Source organism: Phoenix dactylifera, chromosome 15 (genome assembly GCF_051530095.1).
Source record: "Phoenix dactylifera cultivar Ajwa chromosome 15, Ajwa_hap1_PhDact_Kaust_v1.1, whole genome shotgun sequence".
In the NCBI taxonomy this organism is placed as follows: Eukaryota; Viridiplantae; Streptophyta; class Magnoliopsida; order Arecales; family Arecaceae; genus Phoenix; species Phoenix dactylifera.
The window spans coordinates 11,687,836-11,705,938 of record NC_143204.1 but is presented as its reverse complement, the minus strand read 5'-3'; the positions used below and the strand labels follow the sequence as shown (position 1 = coordinate 11,705,938).

The window sequence follows — 18,103 nt, the reverse complement described above, 5'->3', positions numbered from 1 at the left end:
CCACTCCCACGGTGGACTTCCAACATAAAATAATTTTTTTATGTTCTTCTTCTTCCCAAGAACAGAGCACTTGCTCTGTTTCTTCTTCTCAACACCCAGCCGACTCCTCTCTTGGCCTCCACCTCCAACCGAGCTCTCCTTCTCCTCCGACTCTCGGCCTTAACCCCCAACCGAGCACGTCTTCTCCTCCCTTCTCTCTGTTTCTTGGCCTCCACCCAGCTCTCTTTCTCCTTCGACTCCCCCCCTCTCCTTGCCGACCTCCTTCCTTCTTATAGTTGGACGAAGGCTGGGAGAAGCGGATTCGGGCGCTGAAATCGAGCGCGGGAGGCTAGGGATGCTGCGAGATCGACGGGATGACGGCATGGAAGCGGAAGGTGGGGACGGTCTTGCTTCTTTGGGCCACGGATGCGGGATCGCCAGTGATTGCGGAAGGAAGGGGAGGACGGACGCGGGATGCTGTCGCGGAAGGAAGGAGGCTCGCGTGGATGCTGGGAATCCGTTGCTGTGGCGTTGATGGGAGGCGGATCATCCGGGATCGTACGCGGAAGAGGAAAGATGCTGGGGCTTCCTTCTTTGGGTGCCGGATTGGAAGCTGGATCGACGGGGAGGAGGATCCGTGGATGATGAGCGCGGAGGAGGAGGCTGGGATCTTCCTTGCTTTGAGGGAGATGAATGCGGTGATCATGGCTTGAAATCAGAAGGGAGGAGACGCACGTGGGCGATGCTGGGATTTGCTTCCTATTTCCTTCTTCTGGCGTTGCTGGGATCTCGGCTTGCAAATGGGATTCGCTGGGAGAAGCTTGGACGCGGCTGCTTGCTGGCACGACGCGGATGGAAGGTGGGGACGCAGATCCGGGCTGCACTTGAAACGGGCGGAAGAGATGGGACGGATGCCACGGCTGGGATCACGGAAGAGGAAGGGTGCTGGCTGCGTTCGATCGAGCGCTTGGATCTCGCCATGGGTCATGTGCCGGTTTCTGTAATGGAATTGAATTTTGGAAGAAGATCTGGGCCTTTCTTTGCCCTCCTGAGAGGGAGCTGGGAGACACCAAGTTCCGTCCAATTAGTCATATGGATAATAATAAAAAATAGTATGATATGAAATTTGGCTTGTGGACGGATGGACTTAGTTCGTCACGGGTCTTCTATTATGACTGGAGGTCAATTTCAAGTCTTTCAAGTCATGGGTCACCTAGCACCTCATAGTTATGATATGGCCAAATTAGATTTTCCCAAAATTCTTTCCCAAAAGCACAGAAAAATTGGACCCGATTCGGACCCGACTCTGACTCGGACCCGACCCGATCTTCAACCGGGTCGGATCTGGAAAGGGATCCTTTTTTAGTCAAATTTGTACTCAATGTGCATTTTATCTCTAATTTATGAAAATCTGTGCCAAACCCAAATATAATATTAATCTAGTGAATTTATCATTATCGGTTAGCAATAATACTAATTTAGGTGACATGTTGGTCGCACTTTTGTGCTCTCATCAAAGCTCATCATGGATCGGACCATTTCTAATAGAGTCTAATTCCTCCTTTCTGACACCCCGTTGAGTTGAGGTGTACCCGGAGGCGTCCATTGTGAGACTATGCCATTCTCCTTGAGATAGTCCCGAAATTCTCCACTAAGGTATTCTCCTCCTCGATCTGATCGAAGAACCTTAAGGATTTTTCCGGTCTGTTTTTCTACTTCATTTTTGAATTCTTTGAACTTTTCAAAAGACTCAGATTTGTATCTCATAAGATACACATACCCATATCGTGAATAGTCATCGGTAAAGGTAATGAAGTACGAATAACGACCCCTGGCTGACACATTAAATGGGCCACACACATCAGTGTGTACCAGGGTAAGTATTTCAGTGGTCCTCTCCCCATGTCCTACAAAAGGTAATCTAGCCATTTTTTCTTGAAGACAGGACTCACAAACTGGATATGACTCGGAAGTCAATGGGCCGAGAAGCCCATCTTTCTCCATTTTGTTCATTCTGTCCTCTCCAATATGGCCAAGCCTGAGGTGCCACAAATACTTCTGGTTTATCTCATATCTGGATCTTTTAGATCCTGTGGCACTCATTACTTGCTCAGACACATTCACAGACACATCAACATGCAAGTGATAGAGACTGTCAATCATGAAACCACATGCAACTAATTTATTTCTGAAATAAATAGAACAGTGGTCTTTGTCAAATGTCAAAATATGACCATCCTGTGCTAAACATGAAACAAAAATCAAATTCCTGCTAGCAGCAGGGACATAATAACAGTCTCTAAGTAGTAAACTAAATCCAGACGGTAATCGCAGAGGATAAGTGCCCACAGCTACAGCAGCAACTCTTGCCCCATTGCCTACCCGAAGGGTCACTGCACCTTCCACCAGCCTCCTACTTTCCTTTAGACCCTGCATAGTAGTGCACAAATGAGCACTAGAACTAGAATCCAAAATCCAACTAGAAGTAGAAGAAACCGTAAGATTAGTTTCAATTACGAGCAAGTCTAAAATACCTTCAGAAGGTGTGTCTGCCTTTTTGTTCTTCAGGCTCTCGAGGTATGAAGGGCAGTTCCTTTTCCAGTGGCCGTTGACGTTGCAGTAGAAATATTTTCCTTTGTCATCAGCCTTTTTCTTATGAACTTCCTTCTTAGGCTTCTTGTCTTTCTTCTGCTTCTTAGCAGGCTTCTTTTTCTTCCAAGTAGACTTTCTCTTGGAACCAGAAGTCAGCTCAGCAGTCAGAACAGAGCCCCTTGAACCTTTCAAGGCTCCCTCAGCATTTACCAACATATTCAGTAGTTCAGTCTTCGTGCATTCAATTTTATTCATATGGTAGTTTATTATAAACTGACCAAATGAATCAGAAAGGGATTGCAGGATAAGATCTATCTGCAGTTCCTTATGCATGGACATACCGAGCTTCTCAAGCTCCTCGAGGTCCTTGATCATAGTCAAACAGTGATCGTGGACAGACTGCCCCTCGCGCATCTTTGCCTTGAAGAGCCTCTTGGACACTTCAAAGCGTGCAGTGCGGCTCTGCTCACCATACAACTCTTGCAGGTGTGCCAGTATTTCCCTAGCAGTCTTTATGTGCTTATGCTGGCATTGAAGTTCATTAGTCATGGATGCCATGATGTAGCACTTGATCCTAATGTCGTCATCTGTCCACTTTTGATGCGTCTCACGCTGATCATCAGTAGGACGTGCTGGTAACCTGGAGATATCGTTCTCGAGCACATACCCTAGTTTCTCACAATTTAGAACAATTTTTAGGTTCCTAAGCCAGTCTTTGTAGTTGGTTTCGGTCAGTCGGTTGGTCTCAAGAATACGGATCAAAGGGTTTGAAGCTGACATTGTGATCTGTAGAGAGTAAAGATTCTAGTTAGACTTTGTACTTGAACTCTATTTGTTTTAGGGTTTTTTAAAACAAATATGCTTCCACTATTTTCTCGAATCCCTCATACTCTCCTGATGGAGAAACGAAAACCCTACGCGACCAGGATTTCTAGTGGGTACTGCGGTCTCACCGATTTACATGCCGCCTCACCTAACAGTTATTGGTGACATATAAATGGATGAGTGTATAACTCTTGTACAATGCTTCTCAAGCATATTGCAGTGGTACTTGGTCTCTAAGTCATGAAGACCTCACTTAACAGTTATTGGCCCCATTACTTAGTTAAGTCAGACCCACCGTATAACCGCAGAAATAAAGTCGTCATTCGGTCCTCACCTAACAGTTATTGGTGCCCAACCCCACCTTTACCCCCACAACATCTCATGTCTAATAGAGAGGTCCAGTCCTCCGATGCAACTTGCCCACTGTGTCCAGCCGAGACAAATCAACACCGAAAAGACCTTAGCAGCTCTACTACGGTGGAAGACCTATGGACTTAATATTGTATAATCAAGTCTTAGTGTCTTTCAAGAGTTGAGAATTTGAGCCATGTATCATTAGTGATTAATTTCTAAATGCTCCTGATCAATGAATCATCACGAGGACGGTGATCGATCCGATCAGTGCACAGATTGCTTTTCTTATGGATGGACGAGACTCGAGTCCACAGTGTAGGGACACTGAAGTGAGAGTGCAGGTGCTTGTTAGAGAACAAGGGTACTGAGCGTGACCAAGACAAGAAGTCACTTGGATGTCTATCCACTCGTCAGTGACTTACTTGATGTTGCAGTAGTATGACTGGTCCTTTGACCTACGGTGCTTCGGTTACTCACAGTGAGGTTATTGTAGTTTGACTATACGTATACATGGCTCTAGCCATATGTGTCCTTGTAGTGTAGATTGGCTGCAGTAAGTTCACTGTAGGAGTAGGGTATGCACTTACATGGAATCTATCGACCTTGATAGAAGAGGAGTGATCCTATGTGATTTATTAGACTGAGTTCTAAGACCTTGGCCAGGGCAGTAATATAAAGTGGAGAAAGAGTTTTTCACTATCGAACTCAAGTCGAATAAATCTAGACATATGACAGACGACGGAATTTGACGAGTTATTCATGACCTCTGGTCTGTAGGGATCCACGATAGAAGGACTGTATCATACGATAACTGCACCTAGAGGTTCATCATTCTATTCTGCTGGGTAGCCACTACATACTGCTAGGTGTCACTGGTGGATGGTGAGACTCACGGGGATCATCTTGATGGTCGATAATCCCTGGTGAGCTGAGTTGAAATTGTTTCAACCCATTGAAAGAAGTTTTCAATGATATTGTGATAGAGATCGCAATATATCTCACTACCAGTCAGAATAGAACCTATGGGGTCACACACATTAGAGGTATTGACCGATCTGATAGTTGAATGTGATTAGGAATCACAAATAATCAATTAGATTGATAAATGAAAACCCGCTAAGAGTTAGTGGTAAGAGGAAGGATTAATTGCAATCGGATTGCAATTTAATTTAATTAATTGGATTTAATTAATTGGACTTGATCATGAGTCCTACTTGGAATGGAATTCATGAAGTCCTAATTGGATTAGAATTTCAAATTAAATTAGAGTCCTACTTGGAATAGGATTTCTAAAGTCCTAATTAATTTTAAATTTAATCTAATTAATTTTATGACTCCTAATTGGATTAGGATTGAAGAGTTCAATAGAGTCATGGTTCAATTAAATCCTAATTGGATTAGGATTTGGAATAAAAGGAAATGCATGCACCTAATTCTATTTGGAATAGAATTGAACCCAAGTATTGAACCCAATCCTCCCCACTTAATTTGATTAAGTGGGGGCTGATTTAAATGGACTAGAGGGAGGGGCCCACGCCCCTCCCTTTGGGAAGAGCGTGGAAGAAAAAGGAGGGGCGTAAGCCCCTCCTTGCTGCCGTATTAAGATGATAAGGATGAGCTCCTTAAAAATAGGAGCTCATCCTTATCTCATGTAAAGCTAAAAGGAGGAGGGGTTCGGCCCCTCCTCTTATCCTTTCTTCTTGTGCATCACGGTAGCAACATCCCCCTCTTATTCCTCCTATCAGCCGCAAGAGAGAAGGAAAGAAAAGAAGCTTGGCGTGGCCCTCTTCCTCCTCCTCTTGGTTCTAGTGCAAGGAAAAAGAAAAGGTTGTGAAAGGCCTTGTTTTCTTCTTCCTAGATTCTTCCTTCTTCTTTTTCCTCTCAAGGCAATCAAAGGTTGATTCAAAGGAGAGGATATCAGCCATCTAAAGCCATCTCTGCAAAGGAGCTAGCACCCCGAGGAGATCCAAAGGCTTCGATCGACTCACTACTTCGTGTGGATACCCGTAGAGGCCGGACACGTGTGCGGCTTCCACTGAGCCTTCATCAAATACCACGTGAATCAAATTTGTGGAGACCATCTACCCGCACAAGGTGAAGATCTGATCTTCTTAATGATTTTAAAATGGTTTAAAATAATTTAATTCTAATCTATCTACAAACGAAAGGTTTTAAATCACGTTCATGCGATGAACGGATCCCGCATATGTTTTTCCGCTGCAATCTGAAAATTATTTTGAAATTTTCATGGCATATGAGGGAAGCTAACAGGTGGAAACAATTGGCTTGGTAAGAACATCGGCCAGCTGGTCCTTTCTTGAAAGGAACCGAACTTCAAGATCACATCGAGCAACTTTCTCCTGTTCAAAGTGAAAGTCAATTTCCACATGCTTCATTCCAGCATGAAAGATGAGGTTAGTAGTAACATAAGTTGCTCCAATGTTGTCACACCATAACACTGGTGAGGAGGGGAGAAAAACATCAAGTTCCTTGAGAAGTGTTTGAAGCCAGGTAATCTCCGCCGTGGTGTGGGCAAGGGCCCTATACTTGGCTTTTGTACTAGAACAAGTAACAATAGTCTGCTTCTTAGAGCACCAAGAGATGAGATTGGGCCCTAAGAAGATAGAGTATCCACTGGTGGATTTTCCATCATCTGGACAACCGGCCCAGTCTACATCAGAATAAGCATGCAAGGTAAAAATTTTGCTGAGATGAATGTAAATGCCATAATCAACTGTGTGCTTCAGATAACGGAGAATGCGCTTGACGGCGGTCCAGCGGGTTCAGTAGGATTATGCATGAACTGACAAGCCTTATTGACAGCTGATAGGTGCATGAAAATGTACCTTTTAACACTACCACTTTAGGCTAAATTGTTAAGACTTAAGCATGATTTGGGTATTTTTATGATATTTTTCTAATCTGAGCTTTACTTCACAAAGTGTCCAAATCTTAATTGATTTTGGTAATTTTATTGTAGGAATGGAGTTAAGGAGATTGAATATCCCATTGTAGTCCGAATGAAATGAAACTTGGTGAGGATGAAGTAGATATGTTGAGGTTTCATATGCATCAAGAATCAGGTCAATTGGAGCTCCAGAGAGAAAGTTATGAGGTTGCAAAATTAGGTTTCCCTAAACCGCCAGTTTGGGCCCTGATAGATCAAACCTTTGTGTAGTATTTCGATGATTTCAGGAGCTACAGAAGTCCAATTGAGATGATTCAAATTTTGTTGGAAACTAGACTTCTAGGGTACTGACTACAAGATTGCAAAATTTGGAGATCAGATGCGATCTGGAGAGCCTCCTGAACTTCATACTGACGTTGGTGCTCGAGGGTAAAGTCGAAAAAACGCATGCAAAGGTATCTAAGTCGTGTTTCCTAGGGTTTTTAGCCCCAAAACCATATATATACTTGGAGGAACACGCCGTTCTGAGGGAGAAAAGGCTGCATTACAAGAAATTATCAAGAGGAGCTACAAATTCATGAAGAGCTAATTCTTTGGTGAAGCTAGGGATGAACTCACTTGGATGATGGTAGTTTTATTTATATTTGATCTATGTAATAGATTCTCATGTTGATACAATTCTTGTTTATCATCTCTCATCAATAGATCTTTTCTTGTGTTGAGATAATCTTGAACTGATTCTTTTCATAGATTCAGCCATATCTTTTTCTATAGAATTGTTGAGGTGCTTGATTATATCAAGATTTGATTGTTTATCTAATTAGTATGATTTTTTGCTGAAATATTGCTATTGGATATATTTTTGTCTTTAAATCTGAGTCTAATAGGATAGCAATCGTTGGTTTTAAAAGAGGTGAATGATTTTCTAGAATTACCACTAAATATTTTGATTGTAATGCTATATCTTTCAATTAGAGAATCTGGTGCTATGATCTCTAATTGAGTTAATCAATGGATCAAATATGAATAGAATTACCTGATTCAAGTGAGGAATTCCCGATGTTTTGCTGCCATTAATTCTGGTCATATCTTTTTACTACTATAATCTAATTATCAATTTACTTTTGAACATTCATATCACATTTTACTGCTTTGATATTTCTCCTTAGTTTTGTAGTTTCTTTTAGTATTTCTACCTTCTCCTTGTGGAATCGACACCCCAATATATACTGCGATAGCCGCATTATTCTTTGGGCGTAATCAAATTTTGGCGTCGTTGCCGGGAAGAACGGTACAAGAAGCGCTTCAAAGAATAGATTTGCTGAATTAATTCATCAAAGCGGTAACCTCGTTCCTTCTTCTTTTTTTTTCTCTTGCTTTTTGTTTTCAGTTTATTTCATTCATAGTTTTGATTTGATTGTGCAATATATATATATATATATATATATATATATATATATATATATATATATATATTGTGTTGCATGCGTAGGCATAGAAACGTGTTAGGTAGATTTGCAAGGAGACCGGAATTAGAACCTGACACTTTTTTTGTGAATTTGCCTGGTACGCCATCTAATTCAAACACCATGAGCAATCACAAAGATCAGCCCATTAGGACTCTCTAGGACTATCTCCATCCTACACGCACAGCCACACCGTCATGCATTATGTTTCCACCCAATGCCCCACAACAGGATTTTAAACCAGGAATGATACAGTTACTTCCTACCTTTCATGGTTTAGAGAATGAAAATCCTTACGTGCACATGAGAGAGTTTGAGGAGGTAGTGGCGACTTTTCATAGTCAACCCGATACAATAGATGCAGCTAGACTTAAGTTTTTCCATTTTCTCTGAAAGATAGAGCAAAAAGTTGGTTGTATTCACTGAGACCGCGGTCAATAGGATCTTGGGATGAGATGACACAGGTTTTCTTTAACAAATACTTCCCCCACCATAAGGCTAGTGGTTTGAAGAGACAGATTTCAACCTTTGCACAAAAGGATAGTGAGATTTTGTATCAGGTGTGGGAGAGGTTTAAAGACTTGTTGAACTTGTGTCCTCATCACGGCTATGAGAGTTGGCATTTAGTTAGTTACTTTTATGAGGGACTTACACCTAGAGAGCGCCAATTTGTAGAGATGATGTGTAATGGTGAGTTCTTGCAGAAAAATCCAGATGAGACCATAGAGTACCTGAATGACCTAGCTGAGAAAGCTTATACTTGGATAGGACCTAGTGCGACTGATAGTATTAGTAGGTCACGACCTACAACTACTCCTTCTAGTGGAGGAATTTACCATCCTAGAGAGGAGGATAATCTCAAGGCCCAGATAGAGATTCTGACTAGGGAGTTAGAGGCCTTAAAAACAAAGGATGCAAAGGTTACACATACTGTTTCTCATGTTGAGTCCCATGGACCCTATTTTGTGTGTGGTGGAGTGGATCACCTAGCTCAGGATTGTCCCACATTTGCTGAAATGAGGGGTGTGTATGAGGAACATTGTAATGCCCTAGGTATGTACAAGAAGCCTTTTACACCCTTTTCAAATACCTATAATCCTGGTTGGAGGAACCATCCTAACTTTAGTTGAAAATCTGACCCGTAACATCCTGCACAACCACAACTGCCTAGAGCTTATTCTACACCTCCATACCATGCCCCATCTTCTAGGAATCCTTTAGAGGACACATTACATGCTTTTATTGAGGCTCAGAATAAGACAAACCAGAAGTTTGAATCAATGATTACTCAGGTGGTTGAGGAAAATAAAGAGATTAGGAATTAAGTGTCTAAGTTGATTAGTGCTTTAACCGTAAATGAGCGAGGAAAATTTCTATCCCAAGCTCAACCCAATCCCCAAGGTCAGCATATGGCCCAAACTTCTAACCCTGATAGGCAAGATCTTAAGGAGGTTAATCCCATAACTACTCGAAGTGGTAAGGTTATAGAAAAGGTTCCCAAGCCTAAGGACACACAAGAGAAGTTGAGTAGTGATGTAGTTGATGTTCCAAGAGAGGAAGAGATAGTGAAGAGTCCAGTTAGAGTGCCCTTTCCTCAAGCTCTCAAGTCTACCTCAAGAGTTATGGACCATAGTGGCGAGATCCTAGAGAACCTAAGGCAAGTAAAAATTAATCTTCCTTTGTTACATGCGATAAAACAGGTTCCAACTTATGCAAAGGTCCTTAAAGATTTGTGCACTGTAAAAAGAAAACACCATGTTAAGAAAACAGATTTTCCGACGGAACAAGTAAGTGCTTTGATTGAACAGAGAATCCCACCAAAGTATAAGGACCCAGGATGCCCCACAATTTCTTGTATTATTGGGAATCATGAGTTTGCACAGGCCTTACTTGATTTGGGAGCTAGTGTCAATTTCATGCCTTATTCTGTTTACTTGCAATTGGGATTAGGAGAGATCAAACCCACCTCTGTGGTCTTACAGTTAGCTGATCGGTCAGTAAAGATACCAAGGGGGATAGTTGAGGATGTGTTAATTCAAGTTGATAAATTTTACTATCCTATTGATTTCTTGATTCTAGACACACACTCTGTTGTTATTTCTGAATCAAAAATCCCCATTATTTTAGGTAGACCTTTTCTTGCCACCGCTAATGCTCTTATTAATTGTAGAAATGGGTTGATGAAGTTGTCCTTTGGGCATATGACCCTTGAGGTCAATATCTTCCACATAAGCAAACAGCCATAGGAGGACGATGAGTGTCACCAAACTTACCTGATAAACATACTTATGCAAGAGGAAGCCATCACAAAACATGACCCCGATCCTCTTGAATATTTTCTTATTAATTCTGGGTTTGATAGCACATTTGACTCTAATGATGTTACTAATATTTGTGCTGTTTTTGATTCATCTCAGGATTATGGGACAAGTACATGGCAACCAAGATTTGAGGAGCTGCCTTTGATGCGAGAACAACCGAAGCCATCTACCATTGAAGCCCCAAAAGTCGAGTTAAAGCCACTGCCTAAGGGTTTGAAACATGCATTTCTTGGTCCAGGTGATACCTTTTCTGTAAGAATTTCTTCTGACTTAAGTGCATCACAAGGTGAAAAATTACTCACAACTTTGAATGAGCATAAATCTGCACTTGGATGGACCATGGCCGACATTAAAGGCATCAGCCCTTTAATTTGTTCTCATAGGATTCACTTGGAGGAGGGAGCTAACCCTCGTAGAGACCCCCAACGTAGGCTAAACCCTACCATGAAAGAAGTTATAAAAAATGAAGTCTTAAAATTGTTAGATACGGGTATTATTTACCCAATTGCCGATAGCAAGTGGGTTAGCCCTATGCAGGTAGTTCCTAAAAAGTCAGGTGTCATAGTAGTGAAGAATGATGTACGAGAATTAGTCCCTACCAAAGTAGTAATCGGGTGGCGCATGCGCATTGATTATAGGAAGTTAAATGCTACCACTCGCAAAGATCATTTTCCCCTTCCATTCATCGACCAAATCTTAGAGCATGTAGCTGGTCATCCCTTTTATTGTTTTTTAGATGGTTATTCTGGTTTTTATCAAATTGAAATTGCTTTAGAGGACCAAGATAAGACCACTTTTACATGTCCCTTTGGAACTTATGCATTTCGTCGTATGCCATTTGGTTTGTGTAATGCTCCAGCTACCTTTCAATGGTGCATGATGAGTATTTTTAGTGATATGGTTGAGAATTGCATGGAGGTGTTTATGGATGACTTGACTGTTTTTGGTGACTCCTTTGATGTATGTTTGTTTAATTTAAAAAGGGTTCTAGCTCGTTGCAAAGAAAAAGGTCTTGTATTGAATTGGAAAAAATGCTATTTTATGGTGCCTTCAGGTATTGTTTTGGGCCATATTGTTTCCTCTAGGGGAATAGAGGTTGATCAATCCAAAATTGAGTTGATCTCTAAGTTGCCCACACCTAAGACTGTGAAGGATGTTAGATCATTCCTTGGTCATGTTGGTTTCTATAGGAGGTTTATCCAGAATTTTTCTGCCATATCTAGACCATTGTGTAACCTTCTAGTTAAGGATACCCCATTTGAATGGACACAAGAGTGCCAAGGGGCATTCTAAATGCTCATTGGGAAGCTCACTTCAGCTCCCATAATGCAGCCACCAGATTGGAGTTTACCTTTTGAAATTATGTGTGATGCAAGTGACTACGCAGTAGGGGCTGTCTTAGGTCAACGGAGAGAGAGAAAGCTCTTTGTCATTTATTATGCTAGTAGGACTTTAAATAGTGCTCAAATGAATTATTCTACTACTAAAAAAGAACTATTAGCTATAGTATTTGCATTAGATAAATTCCGTGCTTATTTGATTGGCTCGCCTATTATAATTTTTACTAATCATGCAGCCCTTAAGTACCTTCTCGTAAAGAAGGATGCTAAGGCGCGATTAATTAGATGGATCTTGCCTTTGCAGGAATTTAATCTAACCATCAAGGACAAGAAGGGTGTAGAGAATGGGGTGGCTGATCACCTCTCAAGGCTAATGTTTGAGGGTACTATAGATACACCACCGATTCGTGATGATTTTCCAGATGAACAATTATTTTCTATCACCTCCTGATAGTCAACTTTAAAGACCACGCAATAGCACGTATCTGGTAGGATAGTGATTACGGGTATCGATCCACAGGGATTGGGGTATAGTTGTTTTCTTTAAAAAAAAATATTTAAAAGAAAAAGTTTGTGAAGAAAATTAAACTCAGAAATTTAATAAGAAATGCAATTAAAAGGATATCAGTTTGGGAGAACCTAGGGCAAGGAATTCACCACTAACATCGAAACAAGGGTTATTTATATTTTAATTTATTCTTGGATAAACATGCAAATTGGCTACAAGCTTAATAAGCATTTAAATAAAAAATTCACAAAAGTAATTTGGGCATAATCCATCTTCGGTTGGCATGAAATGTCTACCCTAATCTAAGGTGGTAGCACATCGCATCTTCCCTAAGCATGGACTATCTTATATTTACCTAGTGATCATGAAGAACAGTTGTACGAACATCATACTTAAAATCACAGAAATTAAATATGATTCAAAAGAAGATTCCCATTAAAAACAATAAGTTCATACAACTCCAAGAACATAAAATAAAATATAAAACCCGTGTCCTTTTGTTAGGGCTGCATCCAGCCCTAAAGAGAAGAAATCAGCCCTGCATATAGTTGTGGACGATAGCAGCAGCACGAAGAGCTTCCATCTTCTTCCTCCCTTCCTTTCCTGATTCCTTCCTCCCTTCCTCTCCTGATTCCTTTTTTATTTCTCTGGTATTCCCTCCTGAGAAGAGATCGGTGGGAGAAAGGGGGCAGTCCCCTCCCCTGGTGGGGAAGAGGAGGAATGCCTTCTCTGTTTCATGCGTGGCCCTTTTATAGGCTGCAACTCCTCTCTCTGTTTCGAATGTAGATAAGGATGAACCCTTTGCCGTTGGGATCAAGCGACTGCTGTGGTTTGGATCAAAGGAGAAGACGCGTGAAGCCGGACGCGTGGGAAGACGAGCTGAGACGTTAGCGATTTCATGGGATCGAACTGGAAGAGAAGCTGGGATTTGAGTTTATCCCGTGGGTGAAGATAAGGTGAACTGGGAGTTTGTTCCGAAGCAGGGGAAGATGTGGAGAGCGTTGGATGAACTGAAATGCTTCGGCTGAAAGGCTAAGATCCGTTCGTGATGCTCATCCCAGCTGGACATGAGATATCCGGCTGCGAGAGAGGTTGAGATTAATCCGGGAGTTTGGATGAAGCTCACGGTTGGGAACGGATGTTAAGTAATCCGGAACAGGGGAGAATAAGCTTAGATGCCTTGTTTGCTGGTCCGTGAGGCTCGGGAGGATGGAGTTGCATTATGGGTTGAATGCGGTTGATGGAATGAAGATGGATGCTAAACGAAATGAAGGGAAGATGAACTCGATCGCGGAAAAGATGGGATTTGGGACAGCTGGGAGATAGCTGGTTGCGGCTGGGAGGAAATCCCGAAATGAATGATCCGTGGGAGATGAAGAGGTGATTCCGAGGGAGGCTAGGTTGGTTCAGAAGAGGGAAGACACTGGATACTGGATTGGCTTGAGAGGATCTCGGAGGCTGGAGTTGGATCACAGAAGAAGGGGAACTGGGATGAACTCACGGAAAAGGATGTACGTGAAACAGGGGATGGGAAGTTGGGATCTTGGAAAGATGAAGCTGGAGAAACGGACGTGGAAGGAGATCCTGGTTCTATTCCCGTGAAGCTTGGGAGGATGAAGCTGCGGACGTGGAGGTTTGGATTCGGCTGGGAGGAAGTTGTTGGGGCTTTGATCCGAACGTTGGGAAGAATCTCGGAGCAGGAGATGCGAAGAGTTGATCACGGAAAGGATACGGCTGAGAGATGGTTTGGTTCGGAAGCTGTTGGGATTTTGCTGAAGCAGAGGAAGATGAGCTGATGGGATAAGGATGGGAGCGAACTTGGTTCTGTTCGTGGGACGTTGGATTCCTGGGCTTTATCCCGTGGAGGGGATCTAGCGGGAGGAATAAAGGAGTGTGGGACGTTGGGATCATGCGGAGGAGGGGGTCTTGGCTCTATTTTGAAGATAGGAATTAATCCTATTCGGCTGGAAAGAGGCCAATGACTAGATTCCTCTGAGATCTGTGCAATTATAGATGAATAGATGATTTACTTTGAGATCCGAGAAATAAATGATTAAAAAGTGTGGGAAGAGAATTAGGTGAAGATGGGAATTAATGGGAATCGCTGGGTTTTGGAAGAAAGTTCTTGGAGTCGACTCCGGAGGATGTGAAATTATGAAATGATGCAGTGTAGGTTTAGGTTTTATCTTATTGAGCTTGACTCGACCTGCATAGATTAGATTTGATCGATAAAAATAATCAAACTTGAATTATTTCTAATTAAAATGCAATGATGAATGTAACACAAATTTTTAGTTGAATTTACAAAATATGTGAATTAAAATAATGATAAGTGCTATGAATAAGATATTAATTTATGCATTATTTAGCACTTATCACCTCCATGCTGTGGTTTGCACATATTGTCAATTATTTGGTAACAGGTGAGATGCCATCAGACTGGAATGCACAGGATAAGCAGAAGTTCTTAACAGAGGTACGTTCTTTTTATTGGGATGATCCACATCTTTTTAAGTACTGTTCTGACCAAATTATGAGGAGATGTGTCCCAGATGATGAGATAGCAAGTGTATTAGAATTCTGTCATTCCCAAGCTTGTGGAGGCCATTTCTCTATGAAGAAAACCGCTGCAAAAATTTTGCAGTGTGAATTTTATTGACCATCATTGTTTCGAGACATAAATGTTTACTGTCGTTCTTGTGAGAGATGTCAAAAATTAGGAGCTTTGTCCCGTCGTAATATGATGCCTTTGAATCCAATTTTAGTGATAGAAATTTTTGATTGCTGGGGTATAGATTTTATGGGACCATTTTCTCCTTCTTTTGGTTATCTATATATTATTGTTGCAGTAGATTATGTGTCCAAATGGGTAGAGGCTGCAGCTTGTAGGAACAATGACAATAAGACAGTAATTAAATTTCTAAAGAAAAATGTGGTGTCTCGTTTTGGTAGACCACGTGTTATCATTAGTGATCGGGGTACACATTTTTGTAACCGTTCCTTTGAAGCATTGATGACGAAGTATGGGGTGGTGCATAAGATTTCTACAGCTTACCATCCTCAAACAAGTGGGTAGGTAGAGCTTGCTAATAAAGAGATTAAGTGTATTTTAGAGAAAATGGTTAACCCCGACCGGAAGGATTGGTCATTGCAATTAACTGATGCACTTTGGGCATACCGTACAGCTTTCAAGACTTTCCTAGGCATGTCACCTTATAGGCTTGTTTTTGGTAAACCTTGCCACCTACCGGTAGAGCTAGAACATAGAGCCTATTGGGCTATTAAGAACTTTAACTTTGATTTACCTGAAGCCGGTAAGCTTAGGAAGTTCCAGATGACCGAGTTAAAAGAGTTGTGAAATGAAGCTTATGAAAATTCTAGAATTTACAAGGCTAAGATGAAGGCATTTCATGATAGAAATATCCTTAGAAAAACGTTTGCACCTAATCAACGAGTATACTTATATGATTCTAGGCTTCATAAATACCCTGGTAAATTACGATCTAGGTGGACTGGTCCTTTTGTGGTAAAGCATGCATTTGAGAATGGAGCGGTAGAGATAGAAGATCCTAGAGATGGTCGGGTGTTTAAGGTAAATGGCCAGAGACTCAAGCCGGTCCTTGAGAAAGAGGCTCCAGTAGAGGAAGATATTCTTCTCATGGACCCCGTCTACGAGCGGTGATGCTATGACCATGCAGGTATGTTTCTCTTTTTTCTTGTTTCTTTTTGTTTTTCTTTATTTTGTCTTTGTTTCAGTTTTTGTTTTTGCTTGTTTTGTTTTATTTTGTTTGGTTTCATTAGTTTAATTTTCAGGTTTGCCAGCTTCCTGTTTTTACCATGGATTTGTGCTCCACTAATTAGGTAACCTCTATCCTATTTTGTTTCCTATGCTTTTATTTCCATGCATTGAGGACAATGTCATGTTTTAGTTGGGGGAGGGCAGCCCATGTGTATGTGTTTTTGCATGAATTTGCTTTTAAAAAAATAAATGATTACAGAGTATTTTTGCTGGAGTCAATATTTCTATCTTAGTCACACTATTAAGACACCCTTAGAATTCTTTTTTTTATGCACGCATCTAAGCCTTGCGGTTTGATGGATGTTCAATGCATACAATTAGAGAACTCTCAAACTTAAGTATTTACGCATTGGTGAGCATTAGAGAAAGAGAGAGTTCATCATGTTCAGAGACTTGTGGCATGTGTTCATTGATTTTTTTGAATTGATTGCTTTATTGGGAATTTTTACTACACAGTTTGTGGTATGTTGGTTGATTATACTTAGGAGATGATGAAGGTCAATTTAGGATGAACGTTTGAGCCTTTCAAGCTAACCCATGTTTTATCCATTAGAAGCCATTTTGAGCCGAAAAAAATAGAACCCTTTCCTTTGTAAACCCATATGTCCTTACCCCCCCTCCATATTGGAGTTGAGCCTAAATTATTATATCTTTCCTACCTTTTACTTTCAAGTACATGCTAGGAATGATAAATGTTGGTCCGCAAATAATGAAGACAAGAAAGGGGATGTACTGTGGTGGTTTCTCATTGGTGCTGGCAGGTTTGCTGAAATGGACTCCATGATTGCAACCAAAGGTTGTGTTTAAAAAAAAAAAAAGGAGAGGAAGAAGAAAAAGAAAAGAAAGAAACAAAAAAACAAATCAACTCCATCAACAGCTTCAACTTTCTATTACCACAAGCCTTAAAAATGTCTCAGGCTCTAATCTCTACTCTGAAAATAATTCTATTGGTTCCTAAACCGCTTGTCACAGGTTCAAAATGCTAGTATGAGGTTGTTGATGAAATAACCAAGTACCATGGTTGTATAACCCACATGTTTAGCCTAATACAACCAAATGGTATGACTAGCGTGAAAAAAAAAAGAGAAAAGAAAAAAAAAAGAGAGGTACAAGCGGTTTGAGGGAGTTGTGCTTGATGTTATATCTTGTGAATACCTCTATCATGTACTAAAAAGTTCTTTTGAATTCTCTTATCCATCCTTTTATTATTTTTATTTTACTTAACTTTAGCCTCATTACAACCTTTTATTATTGACCTTTTTAATCCTAAGTGGGTTTGTGGTAAGAATGGTTGAGTTCCCAATGGTTGGTGATCCTATCATAAGATCAATGCTTGTTTGTTGCTTGTTCATGAACACTTGCCTTCTCATATATTTGTGTGAACACCCTTTCGCAACTCCATAGAGAGACCCCTTACACCAGTCTACTATTGAATATTATACTTGTGAGATATGGAGTTGAAGCTTTTGTTTGAAATGTTCTCGACATTGTATGTGTCAGGGTTGGTGGTAAGATGGTTACGGCTTAGAGTACACACACACACGAATTCTAGGAGTTGCTCTTGATGGACTGATTTTGATAGTATTATTGATCTCTTGCGAGTACTTTGTTTATTATACCTGAATATTATTGCTTAGCTCATGCAAAAGCTGTCTACACTGGATTGGATATAATCCGTTCTTTTTCTTCGCTTAAATTGTTAGGGACTAGCAATAAGCTGGTTGGAAGGTGTGATAAGTGCATGAAAATGTACCTTTTAATACTACCACTTTAGGCTAAATTGTTAAGACTTAAGCATGATTTGGGTATTTTAATGATATTTTTCTAATCTGAGCTTTACTTCACAAAGTGTCCAAATCTTAATTGATTTTGGTGATTTTATTGTAGGAATGGAGTTAAGGAGATTGAATATCCCATTGCAGTCTGAATGAAACGAAACTTGGTGGGGATGAAGTAGACATGTTGAGGTTTCATATGCATCAAGAATCAGATCAATTGGAGCTCCAGAGAG

General features: G+C 40.9%; 1 non-coding gene and 1 pseudogene across 1 annotated transcript; one reads left to right on the top strand and one right to left on the bottom strand.

Moving 5' to 3' along the window:
* Positions 1 to 8,626: 8,626 nt before the first annotated feature.
* On the bottom strand, positions 8,627 to 8,734 carry LOC113461028 (small nucleolar RNA R71). Its single transcript, XR_003382949.3, has one exon. It is a non-coding gene; the product is annotated as a small nucleolar RNA R71 (small nucleolar RNA).
* Positions 8,735 to 9,512: 778 nt separating this feature from the next.
* Positions 9,513 to 15,795, top strand: LOC149751229 (uncharacterized; annotated as a pseudogene).
* Positions 15,796 to 18,103: the final 2,308 nt, after the last annotated feature.